General features: G+C 42.1%; 1 pseudogene across 1 annotated transcript; it reads left to right on the top strand.

Moving 5' to 3' along the window:
- Positions 1-844: 844 nt before the first annotated feature.
- Positions 845-16,007, top strand: LOC309396774 (annotated as a pseudogene). The gene is made up of 2 exons: positions 845-997; positions 15,510-16,007. The product of its transcript is annotated as an uncharacterized misc_RNA (transcript).
- Positions 16,008-18,871: the final 2,864 nt, after the last annotated feature.

The following is an 18,871-nucleotide window of genomic DNA, read 5'->3' as shown; positions in this document are numbered from 1 at the left end:
ACAAAAAAATGAAGCATGCAGAGGGTTTGGGAGGTCTGTAGAGTGCAAAAACTTTTTTTTTTAAATTTAGCTCTTCAAAATCTTGGTGCCTCTTTTCTCCGAAAAATATGATACGTCCTACAGAAATACTGATCCATATCTAAGTAAACAGATTATAGCCCAACAGTCTGGCTTTTACACTGCCTAACAGAATAACAGAGTTGGAAGGGACCTTGAAGATCTTCTAGTATAACCCCTTACTCAAGCGGGAGACTCTATACCCATGATGGTGAACCTATCACCAGTTGCTCTCCCAGGTTTGGGCACAGCTGCCAGCTGGTCTTCACGTGCATTGGCGTGCCACAAAGCAGAAGAGGAGCCGCCCGGTGCACATGCACACGCCAGGAAAATGATCTTTTTTGTTTCCAATGTGCACATGCGCATCGGCTATTTGGTGATTTGGTTCCTGGGGCACATTCACACGCAAAAACCAGCAACAGGAAGAGCAACAGTCGTGCATGCCAAAAGACACGGAGAGGGGCTCCTGGCCATTGCTTCTTAGCAGAGTAGAGCTGTGGTCGGGGCTTCCCTCCCTCCCTGCCTGAGCAGGCTTCTTGTGTGGCCCCAGCCCTCCAGCCTGTGTCTCATCTGCAGTCTGAAGTGGCTGGCCAGCTCGGGCACCCCAAAAAAGCAGTGGTAGTCACAAGGGGAAGGACAGGAGTGGCTGCCTTCCCCCTGCAGCCACTCCCACACCAGCCATAAGCGGAATTGTGGGGCGAGGGGGCGGTAGTGGCAAAGATGAGCAAGGGATTCCCTCCCTCCCCACCTGAGTGGGCTACTTGTACGGCTCCAGCCCGCAGCACTGATGTGGATCCACGGTCTGGAGTGCCTGGCTGGTTCGGGCACCCCAGAAGAGCCAGCCGGTCTCCGCACAGCGCCAGAAGAGCAGCAGCTGCAGCCACAGGGGGAAGGGCAGGAGCAACCGGACAGCCACCACAGCTGCTCCCACATCAGCGAGGTAGGCCCTTGGCAGTGTCTTTATGTGGGTAGCTCACCTCCCCGCCAGCAAAGGTGGCAAGAACAGGCAACCGCCACCCCTTTGTCCCTTCCCCAACAGCGGCTGTTGTGCTTCCGCTTCCAGTCGGGATGCTGGCAGAGGAGCTGCTGGTGGGGAGGCAAGCTACTCACATAAAGACACTGCTAAGGGCCTGGCAGAATATATCCCGGCTGGAAGCAGCAGTGCTCCAGACCGCGGATACTCATCAGAGCCATGGGCTGGAGCTGTGCAAGTAGCCCGCTTGGGTGGTGGGGGAGTGAAGCCCTTGCCCGTCCTTGCCACCACTACCCCCTCACCCCCAGCGGCTGTCACAGTGCTGCTTCTGGCGGGGATGCTGGATCAGCCAGAAGGAGAAGCCGCCATGGGGGAGGTGGGTCAGGCAGACACTGATTGCAGATGCTTCTGGTGCATCTGATGGAACAGGTGGAATGACTATTGGGACCTGAGGCGGCGGCAGCATGGACATAGGCAACACACCCGGCAGAGGCGGCGGCAACATCAGCATTGTAGGGAGTGGAGGATAATGCCCAGGGTTTGCCCCATAACCTAGGTCGGGAACATGGAGCCAGGAAATTGGTGTCACAGGGCATCGGCTGGCCAAAGCATGAGCCTTCGCAGGCCGCAATAGAGACAAAGTCTTTGGGCTAGGCGGGATGGTCATGAGGCTTGGGGCCCAGCGTGGGCCAGCTCAGCCATCCCACCAAGAGGAGCGGTTTCCTCTGTTGCCTCCGAAGGCGGCAGGGAGCGGCAGGCGTGGCTGCTGTGGATATAAATGGAAGGTGCTGGGTCCATTCCCTCCAAAAATGGCTGATATATTCCTCCCTGGGCTCCATCTCCCAGGCAGGCAGAGCAAGAGCCCAGGGCCAAGCCTCCATTTCCAAGAGCAGGCTGTTCAGTCACCCCCAGTGCAGTCCGAGAAACAGCAAAGAGGCTCGGGAGGGCGGGGCAGGCTGTTTCGCCCTCCCCGGGCTCCCTGAAAGCCTCTGGAGCCTGGGGAGAGTGAAAAACGGGTCTATAGGGGGCCAAAGGGGGGGGGCGTGCACGCATGCACAGTTTGTGCGCGTGTGGGCATGTTCTGTGTGGGCGTTGCGCGCATAGCATTATGGGTATGGCATGCCCACGTACAACCCCCTTGCGCTCCCCCCGCTTTTGGCACGGGAGCCCAAAAAGGTTCGCCATCACTGCTTTATACCATCCGGGGGGGGGGGTGTCACAAAGTTTCCCTACGACTTCTCAAACGTGAGCGTGCGCCCACATCCATGCATGTGCATGTCTTTCACGCATGCACTTTGATTGCACGTGTGGCTTGAAAATGGGCCTAAATTGGATGGCATAGAGCGGGAGTGGGTGGGTGGGGGAGGAGGGCCCACCCGCAATTTCCACTACCAGTTCGAGCGAATTGGTCTGAACTGGCTGAATACTCACCTCTGATACCGTCCCAGGCAAATGCCTGTCCAATCTCCAGTGATGGAGCCCCCACAATTTCTGGAGGCAAGTCGTTCCACTGATTAATTGTTCTAACCATCATCAAGGAATTTCTCCTTAGTTCAACTTTGCTTCTCTCCTTGTTTAATTTCCATCAGTTGCTTCTTGTCCTGCCTTCAGGTGCTTTGGAGAACGCTGACCGCATGTTCTTTGTCCTTGTAATTAAACTATCCAGTTCCTGCAACCATTCATCATATGTTTTAGCCTCCTAATCATCTTTGTTGCTCTACTCTGTACTCTTTCTAGAGTCTCGATATCTTTTTTATATCATGGCAACCAGAAATGGATTATAATTATAATAAAGGCTGCAACATTTTAATAGATATTGATATTTTCCGACATTCCAGGTGAAATGGTAAAACTATGGGTGATTATTTACAGCACCTACAAGGTTTAGACTCAAGTTGCCTGGTTTTCTTACTTTGACTAAAATTCGCAAAGGGACCCACTTCATTTGCCTTCGTTTCAGCTTGCAGAGACACAAGACACAAGACTTCTCAGTAGGCACCTGAGCTCTCAAACATACACTATATTGCCAAAAGTATTCGCTCACCCATCCAAATAATCAGAATCAGGTGTTCCAATCACTTCCATGGCCATAAAATCAAGTACCTAGGCAGGCAGACTGTGTTTACAAACATTTGTGAAAGAATGGGTCGCTCTCAGGAGCTCAGTGAATTCCAGCGTGGAACTGTGATAGGATGCCACCTGTGCAACAAATCCAGTCGTGAAATTTCCTCGTTCCTAAATATTCCACAGTCAACTGTCAGATGTATTATAAGAACGTGAAAGTGTTTGGGAACAACAGCAACTCTGCCACCAAATGGTAGGCCATATAATCTTGTCCAACATCAGTGTGTGCCCTCACAAATGCACTTCTGGAAGAATAGTCAAAAATTCCCATAAACACACTCCTGAACCTTGTGGACAGCCTTCCCAGAGGAGTTGAAGCTGTTATAGCTGCAAAGGGTGGACCGACGTCATATGGAACCCTATGGATTAGGAATGGGATGTCACTTACAGTAAGTTCATATACGAGTAAAGGCAGGTGAGCAAATACTTTTGGCAATATAGTGTACTTTCCTCAGAAAACTGAGCAGTAATGACATTATTGGTCTTGAAAACTTACTTTTATAAAACAAGCTTATTTAAGAGGAATTTTTCATGTCTTGTGGGGGCCTCTGTTGATTAGAATTTGCGAAATAGATTCTACTAACCAAGATCCTGAGATCACTGAGGAATAGAGAAAATCAAATGATCACAATAGAGACGTGATGGCAAACCTATGGCACGCTTGCCCAAAGTGGCACACGGAGCCATGTTGCCTGGCACACGCGGCATCGCCCGTTCTTCTTCTGGGTTTTTGGGGCACATGCACGCCTGATGATCAGCTGGCCTTCGTGCATACGGCAATGCTGAAAACCGGAAGAGCATGCACGCTGGCCAGCTGATTGGGGCGTGTGCATACGCAGCAGTAGCCGGAATACTTGCATGCTCGCCAGAAACCAGAACAGAGGTGGGTTCCTACCAGTTTGGCTGAGTAGGTAGTAACTCGGCCGGACACACGCCCGAACTGGTTCTACCCTCGTGGCCGCCATCTTGTTTTTCTGTTCTTCACATGTGCACAACAATCTTCATTGAAAAAAATGTATTTTTCCCTTTTCTAATGTTGTGCGCATGTGCAGACCTTTTTTGTTGCAAATGCGCACAACTGGCATCTGGTGTGTGCGTAAGTGTGCAAAATATTTTGCACACCAAACCAGTAGTAATGCCAGCAGGAACCCACCCCTGAACCAGAAGTTCATTTTCTAGTGCATGCCTGCTTCCTGGGCAGCTCCTCTGCCCTGGTTGCAGCCCAGATGAGCGCACGTGCGTGAAGTTCTCCATCACTGCAATACTGTCTATTAGTCTAGAGACTAATAATTGACTTTTTCAGATGGTTCCACTATCCCATAACAAATTGGCTTAAGAATTGATAGTGCGCAGAGAGCCAAAAAGGTCATTTGCCATCTAAAAGTACCTTATTGCAATGCTCTTCCTAGCTATTTGAGAGAAAGAATATTTGGGTTACAGGGGAAGCTATTTTAGAAAAGTTAATGTCATGCTAGCCTTCCCAGAAGTAAAGCAGAATCTCTGTATTGTTGCCTTTCTGATTTAAGAGTTTCAGATAGGGAAAAGGAATAACAGCCCAACACTGATCGGAAACGTCTAAGAATCATATTAATAGACAGTTCCAAGTTGCTGCTCCATAATTCAACAAACCACAAATTGACAAGATATCAGGCTTGGTGTGTAAGCTCCCTAAAGGGTGTTTTAATCTTATTAAGTGCATTCCTGTCTAGAAAAATTGACCGTCCTAAGTGAGTTGTCTAGCTGATGAAATTTTTGATTTTGAAAGTACTGATCTAAAAGCAACAACAATATCATCTTTTCAGCTCCTTCTATTGTCAGGTGCCTTTCCTACACCACTAAGGAATTTTGTGAGCAATTGTTTTTAAATTAAACAATTTCATGTGGTGCATCTGTTTCTTTATGGAAACATAGTAAATAGAACAATTTATATGGTGAACACTGAAAAGCATCTGACATTAAACGATGATACAAAACCACTTGCGTTATCAGCTACAAATGTCTAATGTGTTTCTACTTGCTTTTACATACTTTTCTTCACAAATTGTGCGGATAATCCTCCACTTACGACCACAACTGAGCCCAAAGGCAGCTGTTAAGTGAGTTTTTTGCCCCAGTTTAAAACCTTTCTTGCCACAGTTGTTAAATGAAACAGGGCACTTGTTAAGTTGGTAACACGGTTGTTAAGTGAATCTGGCCTCCTCATTGACTTTGCTTGTCAGAAGGTCCCAAAAGGGGATCACATCACACACAAACACACACACACACACACACACGAGCGGACACTGCAACCATCATAAATATGAGTTAATTGCCAACAGTCTGAATTTTGATCACATGACCATGGGGATTGCTGCAATGGTTGTGTGAAAAACACACTCATTAAGTCGGGGGTGGGGGTGTCCTTGATGCTTAGAACACTAGAATAATAGAGTTGGAAGGGACCTTGGAGGTCTTCTAGTCCAACCCCCTACTTAGGCAGGAAACCCTATACCATTTCAGGCAAATGGCTATCCAACATCTTCTTAAAGACTTCCAGTGTTGGGGCATTCACAACTTCTGGAGGCAAGCTGTTCCACTGATTAATTGTTCTCACTGTCAGGAAGTTTCTCCTCAGTTCTAAGTTGCTTCTCTCCTTGATTAGTTTCCACCCATTGCTTCTTGTTCTATCCTCAGGTGCCTTGGAGAATAGTTTGACTCCCTCTTCTTTGTGGCAACCCCTGAGATATTGGAATAATGCTATCATGTCTCCCCTAGTCCTTCTTTCTCTTAAGCTAAACATACCCAGTTCCTGCAACCGTTCTTCATATGTTTTAGCCTCCAGTCCCCTAATCCTCTTTGTTGCTCTTCTCTGCACTCTTTCTAGAGCCTCCACAGATTTTTTTACATTGTGGCGACCAAAACTGGAAGCAGTGTTCCTAGCGTGGCCTTACCAAGGCATTATAAAGTGGTATTAACACTTCAGGTGACCTTCATTGATGTTCTCTGAGCTTGCTTGTTTTCTTGCAGATGTTTCATTACTCAAACTAGGTAACAACATCAGTGCTAGTGACTCATTAAGCTACCTTTTTTTCAGTGCCATTGTAACGTCCCATGATCACTAAACAAACTATTGTAAATCGAGGACTACCTGTAGCAACGTGTGCTGTTCAATGAAAAGTCTGCAATCCTGAGCAATAGATAAGCTTCCTATCAAGGCATGGCTGGATTTTAAGAGTCCTTAGATTCACCGGCTGTGGTTTCTCGCCAATCTTGGATGTCTGCTGAAACCCGCCCATTAGTACTTTCCTATTTCTAGATGAAAGAGATGGCAAATTGGCAGGTATTTTGTCAAAGAAGCCCGAATAAATCCCAGCTGTTACAATATGATCAGCCTATTTTTGCAAAAATAGATGTGTGGTGCTTGCTCTGGGGAGTATTTGATTTCACCCTAGAAGTATGTGATTTATTAAATTAGAAGACACACCTATTGTTATTCCAAGTTCTTTTAAATGTGCTGTAAGATTTTAATTAACTTATAATATGTTATTTTAGTAACTCCTTTTCCAGTGGCTTTGAATGTAGAGAGTGCCAGGAAGTTATATCTTCAGTAGAAAATAGGCTTAGACAAAACAATATGTCCACCACCCACCAAGACATTAGCCGCCATTTATTCATTCAAATGTAATTGGTGTTCATATTTTACAATGCAATGGCTCTCCTAGTTCATTTGTAACTTTATGAGTATTTGTTGTGGCCTGCCAGCGGCCAGCAGAGCTGGCAGCAGATTCAGACAGTGAGGAGGTTAGGGTGGAACATGGGCCAGTCCTGGAGTCTGGGGAAGGCTCTGATGAGGGCTCTGTGTCAGAGGCAGAGATGGGGCCAGGTCCGTCTGATAGTTATCAGCTGCCTTCAGAGTCAGACATCAGTGAGGCAGATGAACAGCTGCAGCTTGTTCCCAGTGTGCACATCTGCAGAGTTGCCAGACGAAGGGAACAGCTAAAGAACAGGGGTCAACTTGGATATAACGCCAGAGGTGGACAATGAATGGCCCCTCCCAGAGAAAATAAAAGAGGAGTGAAAGGGGAGGGGAGTTTGCAGGAGACAATTAGTTCGTGACTCTCCAAGACTCCTTGCCAAGTTTTGCAGATATCAGTCTGTCAGCTCTCCAAGCCAGATAAGGTCTGTGATTGTAAATCCTCCCTTGAAAGATGTTGCTGGATGTGAATGAGCAGAACTGACAGTAAATTAATAAAAGGGTTTTTTGTTGGGACAAAGTGTTTGCTTCATGCTCTTGAGAAGCCTAGGTCAGAACAGTATTGAAGAAGCATTCTGCAAACATCCCATTACAGATAATCCTTGATTTACAACCACAACTGAGTCCAAAATTTCTATTGTTAAGCGAAACAGTTGTTAAGTGGGTTTTCCCCAATGTTAGGAATTTTCTTGGCATAGTTGTTAAGTGAATCACTGCAGGTGTTAACTTAGTAACAAGGTGGTTAAGTGAATCTGGCTTCCCCATTGACTTTGCTTGTTCGATCCTGACCAGCTCAAGGTTGACTCACTTTCCACCCTTCCGTGGTCAATAAAATGAGGACCTAGATTGTTGGGCGGGAAGGGGGGCAACATGCAAATGATGCTTTCATTCAGTGAGAGAGAGCTATAAAGTGCTATGGGATGGTATACATAGTAATGCTAAATGCTATTGTTACTTTTATTCCTATTGTCTTCCGAGACAGTCAAGAGTCTGCCTGGATGTCATTTCAGACATGCTTGTTTTGCAAGCATCTTTCTTTCATGGACTTTCTTTCCTTGACTGTGATGGCTCCAATGGGAAGCTTCAGCAGAAAAATGAGATTTCCCTTTAATCAAATAGGTTCAGCTGCCTCCGTACTGCCTTTTTTTCTGACCGAGGCTTCCCAAGAGCATGCCGCAAACTCCTGGTCCCAACAAAAACCTCTTGTATTAATTGACTGTGAATTCTACTCATTCACATCCAGCAAAGTCTTTCAAGGAATGATTTGCAGTCACAGACCTTATCTGGCTTGGAGAGCTGCCAGGTCGATATCTGCAAAACTTGGAAAGGAGTCTCGGAGAGTCACAAGCCAATTAATCAGACTAATTGTCTCCTGCAAACTCCACTCCCCTTTCGTTCCTCCTTTATTTCCTCTGGGAGGGGCCATTTACCATCCACCTTTGGCCTTACTCCCAAATCAGCCCCTTTTATTTAGCTATTCCCTTCGTCTGGCAACTCTGCACATGAGCACACTGGGAACAGGCTCCAGCTATTCGTCTGTCTCACTGATGTCTGACTCTGAAGGCAGCTGATAACTGGCATACAGCTCTGGCCCCCTCTCAGCTTCCAACATAGAGCCCTCATCGGAGCCTTCCTCATACTCCAGGACTGGCCCATGTTCCTCCCCAACCTCCTCACTGTCTGAGGATAAAATCTGTGCAATTTCCTTTCCTTCCCTCTTCCCCCACCCCAAAAAAGACTAGGGAGGGAATGTACACGGCTAATCCATATTCGGTAAATAACACGGCCAAGTTGCAGAAGAGTCAAACTTCACTTTCAAGTTTATAGACTGAGCAACAAGCAAAAATGTCATGACTTTCCTTTCTTCATCTACTAATGCACAGCAGGTGGAACACAACTAGAGGAATATTTGCTCAGAGAACAGAGTGGCTTCTCATTATCCTTATATACCAGAATCCAGACAGTTCTCTCAAATAAATAGACTAACAAGAAATTATGTCGTTTTGATTCTGTTAGCTTTCTTTTTTTTTTTCTGAGATTCAGTATGAGATCACACCACCTTTAGGAATCTTCCATTCCACTTTTGTTTATTGTTTCATTTTTTTAATTTAAAGTTTATCACAGGGGTGTCCAAACCGGCTGGCTGGGGAATTCTGGGAGTTGAAGTCCAAAAGTCTTAAAGTTCCCAAGTTTGAACATCCCTGGTTTATCATATCCAACTCTTCTAAAACCATATATTCAATTTTTCTAAAGCCTACGCAAACAACCCTACATTTTTGGTGTGTTTCTCCTATCCTTTCTAAGTGTAATTTTCTCTAATGCATGTATTTCTTTCAAACAATTATCCATGATATAATATATTTCTGTGCACAGAATAACATCATTTTCATCAATGTCATTCTGTATGCATTTTCTTCAGGTTGGTATTGTGTGATTTCTGATTGGTTGAAATACAACAGGTGTGTGTGTGTGTGTGTGTGTCAAAAAGATCAAGATGGCAGCCATGACTATGCAATTGAAGCCCTGCCCCTTTATCACACTTAAAAAGGGGTAGGATGTCTATCCCAAGATATACTAAAGAATAACTAGCTTATGAATTATATAATCAGTATTGGGGTAGAGACCGGGTCTTAAGTTAAGCTAGCAATAAATTGTGCCAAACTAAATGTCTTTGGAGATTCTCAGTCATCCCAAAGATTGTCCCAAAGGTGCTTTTTCAAGAGGTAACTGGAGTTTCTGGTTTTTTCCTTTGAAGAAGTTTCGCTTCTCATGCAAGAAGCTTCTTCAGCTCTGAAGAATATCAGAGCTGAAGAAGCTTCTTGGATGAGAAGCGAAACGTCTTCAAAGAAGAAGGAAAAAACCAGAAAGTCCAGTGTGCCAAACAAAATTGTTCCTCTTTCCTCCCCATTTCCCTAGCTAGATTGAAAATTTCCCCTCCTTGTTATTAGTAACTCATGAGTTGGCCTGCTGTAAAAGCTGATCCTTGGATGTAAAATACTAGACTATAGTTAAAGACTATAATTGACAACTACATTCAGAAGTGGTACTGTTTGGGAATTTTAAACTATGGATTTTATGAAGATTTTTGAAGAGCCACTGCTACAGGTAGTCCTTGACGTATGACCATCACTGAGCCCAAAACGTCTGTTGTTAAACAAGGCAGTAGTCGGGTTTTGCCCCAAGTTACGACCTTTTCTGCCACAGTTATTTAGCGGATCACTGCAGTTGTTAAGTGACTCGTGTGATCATTAAACAAATCTGGCAACTCCCATTGACTTTGCTTGTTGGAAGCCCATTTACAAATAGTGATCAAATGACCTCCGGATGATGCAACTGTCATAAATACATGCCGGTTGACAAGTGCCAAAAAATTTTATCACGTGGCCATAGGGATGCTGCAATGGTCATAAGTGTGGAAATGGGTCGTAAGTCACTTTTTTCAGTGCCATTGTAACTTCAAATGCTCACTAAACCATGTTGCTTGTAGCTTTCAATTTATATTGTTTTATTTGTTTCCTAGTACGATTTGATAGCTTATTAGTAACCTTGACTATCACTAAGTTTTTATTCTTGATGGAATGTATTTTTTTCTCCTTAGGTACCCTGAGAGCATAGGCACCAAAGACAAATTCCTTGTGTGTCCAATCACACTTGGCCAATAAAGAATTCAAAGTCTAAACGAATTGTTGTAATTTGAGAACTACCTGCATTGCTTGGGAATAAGCATTGTTGTGCTGAAGAAGCAAAGGGCCATCCCAAAATAAAAAATGATAAATGATGTATTTATCATCTGCAATTCTGTATCAACCATGCCCATGTGGCAGCAAGCATTAGGACCTCTCCTTGTCAGGTCCAGCAACTTTTACCTGGATCCATTTGTTTGCTACCTTTATCACTGCCATTTCCAGATGGCTTCTGGGCCTTCAAGAAGTGAGTTTACAGCAAGATCCTTAAGAGTTGATGAGTCTCCATAGATCATTATCCATTATCTCCATAGGAAATCCAATAATCAGAAAGATGGATCTCTTGGATTGATAGATGCTGAAAAGTGTGAGAAGAGATTGCCTCTCCGCCTGCTAATCCTCTGTGCGTATAAACAATTCCCCTCCCTCTTTCCGTTTCGTGGAGTCAATGAAAACGATATAAACATCTCTGGTTTACTTTTCTCAGACTTTCTGAACCACAAAGCAGAAAGCTTATTCCAGAAGCCAGTACATACTGTAACTTCCTTGTGATCTACAATCCAGTACAAATACAGAAACCAAATGATATTTCCAGCTAGTCAATCCAGCTCTTTAAAGAAAAAGAAATGAGGAGATCTTGGTTTTCCTAAGACAGGGTGTTGCCAAGAAATTCACCAAACAATGCCTGGGCATTTAGGAAATACTCAAACTCTGGGAAAACATCTGCAGCACTGCCAAACTTTGAGGAACATTTTCATGCGTCAGTTCCTAAAACCTAGGTCCATTAAAAGAAGTTCTATAAAAAGAATATGACGGTTAAAGGTCTACTTTATGGGTTCCTGGGTCTTCCCATTCATTTCAGGATCCTGCTTTTGATAACAATAACCCGTCTTTTCTACTACATTGGTCTTTCATCTTTTTTTTTCTATTAAGGCGTCATTAAAAACCCTCTTCAAATGTTCTGCTCTGAAACAAGAGATTTCAAATCATTTTTATCAAGTTACTCAAAACAAGAGCGAGGAACTTGGGTGGTGACCAAATAGGAGTGGAAATAGACATTTGTCTACACATTTGTTGGTAAAGTTTGGACAGCAACATGATGATGATGATGATGATGATGATGATGATGATGATGACGATGATGATGACAATGATGATATCCATTCAGTTATGTCCAACTCTTGGAGATTCGATGGGCCAAGTCTCTCCATGTCTTCCAATCTTGCACTACTTCTTTGGATTGTTCTGTGATCTGGCTGGTCTCAGTTTTGATGGTGTCCAGCCACTGTGTTTTGTGATTTTGCTTTCCAGTGACATGTCTGTTAGAATAGAATAGAATAGAATAGAATAGAATAGAATAGAATAGAATAGAATAGAATTCTTTATTGGCCAAGTGTGATTGGACACACAAGGAGTTTGTCTTTGGTGCATATGCTCTCAGTGTACATAAAAAGACAAGATACCGTATTTTTCAGAGTATAAGATGCACCCCCCCCCCTAAAAGAGCGTGGAAATGTTGATGCATCTTATATACCGAAAACAGCCATTTTTGGTCTCCTGAAGCCCCACATCCCATTTTTGTAAAAATAATGGGTGAAAAAGGGCAGGTTTTTTGCAAAAACAGGGGTGTTTTTGCCTTCCCCCACCCCAGAAGCACTCTGCAGGCTTCAGCAGGGCTGGGGAAGGGGGAAATGCCTCCATTTTGCTCCTGGGGGCCAGGGAGGACAAAAAACTTTTTTTCTTACTTACCTCTTCAAAATCTTGGTGCGAAAAATATGGTATATTCATCAAGAATCATAAGGTACAGAACGTAATGATAGTCATAGGGTACAAATAAGCAATCAGGAAACAATCAGTATCAATATAAATTATAAGGATACAAGCAATAAAGTTACAGACCTGCAGTCATAAGTGGGAGGAGATGGGTGATAGGAATGATGAGAAGATTAATAGTAGTGCAGACTTAGTGAATAGTTTGACAGTGGTGAGGGAATTATTTGTTTAGCAGAGTGATGGCATTCAGGAAAAAACTGTCCTGGTGTCTAGTTGTCTTGGTGTGCAGTGCTCTATAGCGTCATTTTGAGGGCAGGAGTTGAAACCATTTATGTCCAGGATGTGAGGGGTCTGTAGATATTTTCATGTCCCTCTTTTTGACTCATGCAGTATACAGGTCCTCAATGGAAGGCACATTGGTAGCAATTCTTTTTTCTGCAGTTCTGATTATCCTCTGAAGTCGGTGTCTGTCTTGTTGTGCTGCAGAACCAAACCAGACAGTTATAGAGGTGCAGATGACAGACTCAAAAATTCCTCTGTAGAACTGCATCAGTAGCTCCTTGGGTAGTTTGAGCTTCCTGAGTTAGGCACTCCAGTACTTGCTTGTTCACAATGCAACAAAATAACCAAAAATCTCTCTCTCCCTCTCCCTCTCTCTCTCTCCCTCTCTCTCTCTCTCTCTCTCTCTCTCTCTCTCTCTCTCTCACACACACACACACACACACACACACACACACACACACAGAGAGAGAGAGAGACATTTTTAAAAAACCTTTAAACAATAAGAACTTTAATCTGCAGAGCACACTCAGTTTCCCAAGTAATGTAGCCACTTTATAGGTTCCATACCCACATTCCCAGAACTCCAGGCCAGATGGCAGAGCCATGTCTTCAAGCAGCTCTGGAAGGCCAGCTGGCCAATCAATTTAACTATTTTTATTTGTTCTTTTATTGATTTTAAAATAATGACAGAGAATCGTAAAAAATACCTAAAGATAAATATACATGCATTGTCAAAAAAGAAAAAGAAACAAGATGTACCAGCATATTCCCATAAAGCAGAAAGTGGCTCCCTATTATAAATGGACTCTGGGACAAGAAATTTAAGACCTCCAGTCTTTCACATTATGGCCTCAGCTGTCCATTACAATATCTTTTTTTAAAAAAAAAAGTGGTCCCTTGCCACATTTCAAATAACAAATGTGGTCCTTGGTCATGAAAAAGTCACGTTTCCTAGCGGAGAAAGATATTTGTTTATCTTCTTATTCTCATAGATCTCAATCTTCAGTTTAAATTTTAAGGTATTTATTTATTAGATTTGTTTGTCACCCATTTTGCCTCAATGTGGCAAACTGTCTGGAATACCTCTTATTTTTCGTAGGAGGAAGACAATAAAATTGAAGGAATAGTTATTATGCATTGTCCTCTTAGTGTCTCTTAGCTCTTAAGTCTTTTAGAATGTTGAGTCTTTTCAGTAAGTTGATGGATGGAAATCCTCTTTCTTCACGTATTTTCTAATACAAATTCTTTTTGAAAAATGTCACTTCTTTGCGTCTCCTCCTCCTCTTCCTCTTCCTCCTCCTCCTCTTCCTCAGAAATAAAATGCTGCTATTGGTTTTTTTTTTCAAATTGAAAAATTCATTTTTCTGTCCAGATCTGATAAGGATAGTCCAAGAATGTTATCCCACTTATCTTCTGGATTCTTGTTTCCTCTACCCTGCTTCTTCCTCTCCAAGTGGGGAATATGTCCAATTTAAAAATACTGTGAGTTCGTCTACTTGAGCACACAATTCTTTTTTTTTTTATTGTTGGATCAAGATTGTGAAAATCCAGAATTATGCATAGCACAAAAATAACTGCAAAATCAACTTTTTTATTTGGATCTAAGCAAGAGTAAGGTGGGAGCTTACATCTAGAATCAACATAAATGATCACAGTAAATGTTGAAGCTATGCTATAAAAGTTGACAGAGTTTAACTGTCTTATAGCATCCAAAACTTCAGGTAATACAACTTGTTTTATATCCTTCTGTCTATTCTGATTATCTCCACAGATAATTGGAGGAAGATAAAAATAGCCTATTCACTACAGAAAGTGCTTGTCATCTGGATAACTCATGAAATGCCATATGCATTGCACATTAAAAACTGAGCTGGCTTTAGCCTTGCTCTTCATAAACTAGAAGTCTGTTTCTAAACTTCACAGGCGATGATATAATATTGATTTTTGCAAAATTCTTTTAAGAGACTATTGGGTCCTTCTTTCACACTTTTTAGTGCTCCAACATATAGAATGTGCAGTGGTTTCCATCTGCAATATTTAACAGCTTTTCTGGAGCTCTAAATGCTTCCTAGCAGAAAATAAAGCCAGTTGGAAAACGGGAACACCATCTCCAGGTGGTCCTCGGCTTAAGATCATAATTGAGCCCAAAATTTATGTGGCTAAGCAAGGCATGAAGCTACAATCAGGAAAATTCTCGAATGCTCAGAAATGGATAAAATGACAATAGAACTAAAAGAAAGAGAAGAATCGGACTTCTATAAAGTATGGAATAAAATGTATAAGTGGCTAGAAGTTAGAAGCCAAAACAGAAAATAGAGAATACAAATATATGGTGATACAAATAATGAATATTATTATAAGTGTGAATATTACATTTGCTACACTATAGGACAAGGTTAAAGTAATAGGAAGGCAATGCAGAAGGGAGAATTATAAAAGCTAAGCAGGAAAGCCGATATAGAAAGCTGTAAAATTACTGTATATTGTTATGTATGTTCTGGTTTTTTTTTCTTGTTGTGTCTTCTTTACTGTTTTTAAAGATTAAAAAATTCAATAAAAATTTTTTTTTAAAAAGCAAGGCATTTGTTATGTTAGTTTTGCTCCATTTTATGACCTTTTTTGCCGCCACTGCTAAATGAAACACAGACATTCTTAAGTTAGTAACACGGTTGTTAACTGATTCAGGCTTCCCCAAGGATTTTGCTTTTTAGAATATCACAAAAGGTGACATTACAACCGTCATAAATACATGCTAGTTGATTGATTCAGCACTCACTCAGAAGCGTGCCAGTTGTTTCCCTTCATGAATAACGGAAGTGGCCTAGTTTGAGGGGGCTGCACCAAGCTCAATTTGTCATCATACCTTTTGGCTTTTCACTCTCAGGGAGGCCTCTGTATCTGGTTTATCTGCTTCAAGTTGCACCTGTTGCCTTTCCGCCGTGAAACTCGTGCAATTTCTCATGAAACTGTCACCATTGAACTGAAAAATGGGACTCAGGTACATGGAACCATTACAGGAGTGGATGTCAGCATGAATACCCATCTTAAATCTGTAAAGATGACTTTGGAGAATAGAGAACCTGTCCAGTTGGAGACATTGAGCATTCAAGGCAATAATATCAGAAAATTTTATTCTGCCAGACAGTTTACCTCTTGATACTTTGCTGGTGGATGTTGAACCAAAAGTCAAATCCAAAAAAGTAAGGTAGTTGCAGGTAGAGACCATGGAAGAGGCAGTGGAAGAGAACGTGGGTGTGGAAGTGGAAGAAGGGGTCCAAGACGATCATTTCTTTATATCTGTTATTTTTTAAAAGCCCTAAACAAGCGGGTGGGGTTTTTTACAGGCTTTATGTCAGTTTTAATAAACAAATGTGGAAAATGAAATAATAAATAAATAAATAAATAAATAAATAAATAAATAAATAAATAAATAAATAAATAAATAAATAAATACATGGCAGTTGTCAAGCACCTCAGTTTTGATCATGTGACCATGGGGATGCTGCAACAGTCTTCGGTGTGAAAAAGGTCATATGTCACTTTTTTCGGTGTTATAACTCAGAACCAGTGGTGGGTTTCAAAAATTTTTAGAACCTATTCTGTAGGTGTGGCCTGTTTTGTGGGAGCGGCTTGGTGGTCATGTGACTGTGTGGGAATAGCTTGGCAGTCACGTGACTGGGTGGGAGTGGCTTGGCAGTTATGTGACTGGGTGGGAATGGCCAAGTCGATGTCACTGAATTCTTTGCCCCAAAGAATGACCTACAAAAAGAAGATATAAAAAAAGGAAATTTATTATTTTGTGCACTTACTACTTAAATAAGAATAAAATAAGTACACAAAACAATAAAACAGCTACTTACAGAGAAAATATGGCTGCCCTTGCTGGTCTTCAACATTACTGACCACCTTACACAAACACTTCCAGCCCCTCTGCCTCTTCCCTCTTCTCCAACATACTCCCCACCCCAGCCACTCACCTGTCCTTTATTCTTCTGGTTCTTCTTCTGAGAACTTTTCGGCAGTGTGGTGCGGTTGGGCCGGGCGAGTGAAAGAACAAACAAGGGGAGGGAACATTCCGGTACGGGGCCTCCTGACCAATGGGTATTGGAAGGCACGCTGAATTTCACCATCCAGTACAGCCATACCGGTCCGTACTGGTTGAAAACCCCCCTGCTCTGAATGGTCACTAAACAAACTGTTGTAACTCGAGGACTACCTGTATATGGTACATAAGGTGAGCAGGGAGCAGCCAGCAACATTTGTGTCTCCTTTCTCGGTCCAGTGGCCAAATGTTTTCTATGAATAAAACAAATATTGCACATATAGTATATTTGGAACATAAGGAAAAACTTTACAAATATTTTTCTGTTACCTGTAGCTAATTGGGACAGCAATTCATCTGTTCCTTCCTTTGTTTCTGTCCCCCCCACCGCCCCCCGCTTTGGATGCAGGAGTGGGGAGGGGACATTTTCAAACGAAGAAAAATTTAATGTTTATAGCAGCCTGAGATCTGGAAAACCAACTCAAGAAACACTTAATGTTTAGATCTACTTAGTGGTTGGAAAAAACAACTGCTTTAATGCACCAGTAAGTGGAAACATCAACTCCTTGTAAACAAACCTTTAGCATGAAGATATTTCTCAGTAGTGGAAAACTCGCGTTGGATGGAGGAGATTCATTTCAGAGACTGTGCAAACTGAGGGCTGAAGGGGTAACCGCATTTTGCCACTGGATATGACACTAATGTACCAAAATATTTTCCATACTGGTTGTTTGCTTAAGAGAAAATGTGGAAAGTATAGAATGCATGCAGATTAGATGTATGCCGTGTTTACCTCTACAGTTTCAACAAAATTAAAATAACAGAAAATGATTTTGTGAGATTTAAAAATATGGAACTGTGATTTTTGTGGGGTTGTAGAACTTATTCATACATCCTGAGTGCTTTCCATTTGATGGAATATTGCCCTAGATGGTCATTTCTAAATTAGAGATTGTAGCTTGCAAAGAATAGCTGAAGCACACTGAGGTAAAACTGGTCTGTGGTTTTGATTTTGACCTGTTGGGCATAGCATAAGTTATTTGTATTCTTACTATCTTCAAGAATTATATATACCACACCTATGACTGAAGCTGGTAACCTAATCTACACTTTCTCCATCTTACTAAACAGGATTATATGAAACCATCATTTGACCAAAGCCAAGGTGGTAAAAATCAATCTGTCAATTTATCCATACTTTTGGAAGACTATGATTTGGAAAGTATGAGAAGGAAGGAAGGAAGGAAGGAAGGAAGGAAGGAAGGAAGGAAGGAAGGAATCTTCTAAAAGAATGGGGGGGGAGTTACAATAAATCTGAATGAAAATTTATGAAGGAGTGGTGTTGATTATGCAAGGAAGTGAAGATGCAGATTGAATTATAAACATATAAACATTGTCACTAAAATATACATTAGAAAGGGTGGATTGGTGTCATCTAGGTTTTGTGGGTATGCTTGAAAGTAGAATTCATTTTATATCTTATGTCGCAGTGAATTCTGGTAATGCAAAAATCAGATATGGGGAGGAGGATTTAAGGGAGGGGGAATTGTACAAGGTTCTGAAGGGGTATGTTTTGAGAGATCATTATTTTGTTAAATGATAAATGAATGAATGAATGAATGAATGAATGAATGAATGAATGAATGAGGGAAATGAAATGAAGGAGTAGAGAAAAAGTGTCTAGGCTATTTGGGGACTGAAGAAGGAATGAGAATGGTAACTGGTGAGTATCTGCTTAGGAAAAGGTCTGTTTTGAATTTGTAGTTTAAATATAAATCTACAGGTAGTCTTTGACTTATGACCACAATGAGCCCGAAATTTATGTTGCTAGTTGAGAAATTTGTTAAGTGAGCTTTGCCCCATCTTACGATCTTTCTTACCACATTTCTTAAATGAATCACTCTAGTTGTTAAAATTAGCAATATGGTTGTTAAGTGAATCGGGCTTCCCCATTGACTTTGCTTGTCAGAAGGTTGCAAAAGGTGATCACATGACCCCAGGACACTGCGACCGTCATAAATATGAGTCAGTTGCCAAGCATCCAAATGTAAATCACATGACCACGGAGATGCTGCAACAGTCATAAGTGTGACAAATGGTCATAAGTCACTTTTTTCAGTGCCATTGTAACTTTGAACGGTCACTAAGTGAACTGTTTTAAGTCGAGGACTACCTGAATTCATATGCACATATTTATTCTTTAT

Source organism: Natrix helvetica, assembly GCF_964273705.1.
Source record: "Natrix helvetica genome assembly, chromosome: 1".
Lineage (NCBI taxonomy): Eukaryota > Metazoa > Chordata > Lepidosauria > Squamata > Natricidae > Natrix > Natrix helvetica.
Note: the sequence above shows the minus strand (reverse complement) of the source record. Positions and strands in the feature narration are given on the sequence as shown.